Below are 3,478 nucleotides of genomic sequence, written 5' to 3' on the forward strand. Positions count from 1 at the left end.
ACCTGCAGCAAAATAAACAAGAGCAGTATAAACAGTTTTGTCTTTCCCTATTCAATTTAACAAGCAAGTTATATTTTACCATTTGTGCACTTTTGTGTTCTCTGTTGATGAAAAGATTACAGGAACAATAATGCCGCAGAGAGATCCAACAATGACCTGTCATCTTGATGAGGATGAGAACTTTTCTTCACGTGTGCTAAGTGAGACAAAAGAAATGTACAATGAAGGTTGTACAAAAACAGCAAATCTCCGTCGACTAAAATTTTTCATATGTGGATGTCACCACATCGTGTAGTTTCCACAGGGTAAATATAAATGGTAGCGAAGGCGGGGAAAGTACGAAATCTGTGTTAGCAACCCTGCGCCCTTCATGATACACATTCGAGCGTGGTTGTTGCACTGATCTCGATTGTAAAAGGCTGGATCGCGGATAGCGAGCGCGAGCGTGAAGAAACCGGCCGCCATCTTACGGTGCCCACAACAGTCGCCGCAGCGATCATGGCAACTTCTTGCAATTACGGTCGTACCAACCGTACTGGCAAGGTTACAGGGCCTAAATTTATACAGGTGAGTCACTCTTCATCAATGAATAAATAGGCGTCCATTCTGTACATTTATTTGACCATTATGAAGTGTGTTTTTGCCCAAAACGAGCACTGGATGCAGGTGTCTTGATCGCTCTTCCGACGTTCAATCGAGCACACTTGCATTTTTTACTGCAAACTGTATTACCCGGCGGCAAATACAGTTTGAGTGCATAATATGCTTGAAAGAACATGTTACACTACACAGGTAGTGTTGTCATCAATATATGTGCGAACACTCGAGCGCTTTTTTGCATGCATTACTAGCATGGTACATGGTGTTCTCTGCGGAAGCAAGTGCCACATTCATTTCTTTGAATTACCTTCGCGCACAAGTTCGGTATTACGTCATAATAAGACCACGATTGTCACATTTTTTCATGTATTGGTATTGTTTTGTGCCTTGGTTTGATTTGTGACAAAGAATCCTACGTAACGGTGGTGTGGCGCGACTTGAATAATGCCTTTGTGTCTGAGCTGTATCGTCAGCTTGTTACGATAGTAATAATTTGTAGCGTGTCGTGCTATTTGTAGCAGTCTTAAGGCAAAAGTGGTCTCTCAATACAGGTTTCGTCATGAGGGCTGCCCAGTGAATAATCTGTGCAGTGTGATACGGCTGGATGTACAGGTAAGTATCACGTTCCTCATCCACTGATTTCGACTTTACAGGAAGGAACAACCTCAGTGCACGCACTGTGGTTAGCCTCTCTCAGTTTTGCATATTTTCTTACATGTTCACATCAGAAACACACCTTACACTTTAGGCTCATTCACCCAGCAATATAATAATTAGAGATTATAATTCTTTTTAGAAGAGTTCCCCATATTCTTTTTAGAATATTTTTTAATCTTTTTAATTATTAGAAGATACAGGGATTGTAAACCATGTTTTAAACTGATGTTTTAACATTTGTCCAATGCATTTATTAAACAACATATTCATTTTTAACTGGTTGCACCCAAACCAATGTTCTGATGTATTATTTCCTTTGTTGTCGATGCACCATAAAAATTGGAATAATCATCATCAATGCAGGTTACTTCACAGCTGCCTCGACATACTCAAGAAATGGGTGCAGAACCTGCGTAATGCCCACAAACTTTGATTACCGCAGCACCTCCAGAAAGTATGTGTCACATGGGATTTTTAAATGTATTCACAGTATATAATACCTTGTATTAACTGTTGTAGATCTAAGCCGTCTCTACAGTACACTCTCAGAAATTAAATCCGTGAGAATCGTGATAATTGTTTCAGTTAATAGGCATGCACATATATGCTATAAGAAGAAAATTATTTCTTGAGAATGCACTTCTCTGGCTACTGGTGTTGTTTACATGTACTGTTGATCACATTCATTTATCACATATTATATTCTTATATATATTATTATATTAACACATATTTGATCACATTAAATTCAAAATTCATCATATATAAGAAAATATCAGGAGGGAAGTTGCTATTCATTGCTCATTCTAACCTAAAATTGAGTGCTACAAATTTAGAGAGAGTACCTGTCCATTGTCATTCCTAAAATATATATTGTCATTGTAGCAAGGTCATAAAACAATAAATGTAGTCTTTTGTGACCTCCCTGCACGATCATTGTATCCTGAAACGCATAAGTGCAAGAAATAACTTGAATAAACTTGATGTTGTATAAACTTGATATAAAATGTTGAATAATATAATGTATGATATAAAATGTTGAATAAACTTGAACTTGTATATTCTCTTTACTCACCATCAGTGACCTTCTTTACGAAAGCATATCGTGTTTTTTGTTTACGTTTCACAGACGGGGTACACGAGGGCCAAAATGACAAAATCACAACTGTTTCAAGCTCCAAATCGTCCTGCTGCAATTATCCTGTTGCAGATCATACGTGTTGCAGATCATACATAGCCCCTCTCCCATGCGCCATCCAGCTATGGCGGGCTAGAAGGGCTGGAAGGGCGGGCTAGAAGGACTGGTGTGCCAAGCGCCTAATCTAATGCATGGGGAGCGCGTGGTCACGGCCGTGGACAAGATGGCGGCGAATTGCACGAGCTTTTGCGCTGTCGCTCGCAGCGCGCCACGCGGAAAGTCACATTTTTGTGGGGCTCACAAACGCCCTTCTGTTGCGAGCCGACCACGTGCTGTTCCTGCAGCACAGATTCGCGCCGGCTGAAAAGTTGTACAGCCCATCTGCGCCAAAAGTCGCGAGCGCTCGCGCAAGGTCTTCTCTCTGGTTGTTTGTTTAGTTTTCATGTGCAAATATAGCTCGTCTGGGACGTTGAACGATTGCTGCGTAAGGCATTCTGTGAGTTGGCAATACAAAAAGGCATTCTGTGAGATGAGACTCACTAAAGCAAATATTCCGTTGCCGCAGTAACAACACTGTGAAACGTAAAATTTTTGGGAATGCCCAATATGGGTCGGCTAGCTACCAATGCATACACTCGTAGACACTGATTAATAAACACCCCCTGACATGGGCGCCGCAAGGATTTTCTCCAGGGGGGGGGCAAACCAATGCCGACCGAGGTGGTGTGGTGGTGGTGGTGGGGGGGGGGGGGGTCGTTATGGGTGCCGCGAGTGCAGGGCGGGTGTGGAAGCGTTCGGGCTGGTGCTCAAGGTACGGGGTGTTCCTCTAGTTATGGGTGTCGAATGCGACCGCAACTATGTTGTTTTGGCTCAGTAACCCTATGCTTCGGAATTTTTACGTTTTGCCGTTTCTCGGCAACGCAATCCCTTGTTCGTGCAAAGGCTCGCTCCTGATTTTCTGTTTCATACTACGTTTGCCGTCGCCATTCCTGCTGCCCTTTCCGTCAGCGATTATCTCATTTCTGTTGATTTCGCAAAAACGAGAACACACGGTGAAACAGCCGTGTCTACTTGGACAAGTTG

General features: G+C 42.4%; 1 long non-coding RNA gene across 1 annotated transcript; it reads left to right on the forward strand.

The window, feature by feature from the left end:
- Positions 1-410: 410 nt before the first annotated feature.
- Positions 411-2,015, forward strand: LOC135383109 (uncharacterized). The gene is made up of 3 exons (XR_010419670.1): positions 411-567; positions 1,152-1,212; positions 1,621-2,015. It is a non-coding gene; the product is annotated as an uncharacterized LOC135383109 (long non-coding RNA).
- The last annotated feature ends 1,463 nt before the right edge of the window (positions 2,016-3,478 follow it).

Source organism: Ornithodoros turicata, chromosome 2 (assembly GCF_037126465.1).
Source record: "Ornithodoros turicata isolate Travis chromosome 2, ASM3712646v1, whole genome shotgun sequence".
Taxonomy (NCBI): domain Eukaryota; kingdom Metazoa; phylum Arthropoda; class Arachnida; order Ixodida; family Argasidae; genus Ornithodoros; species Ornithodoros turicata.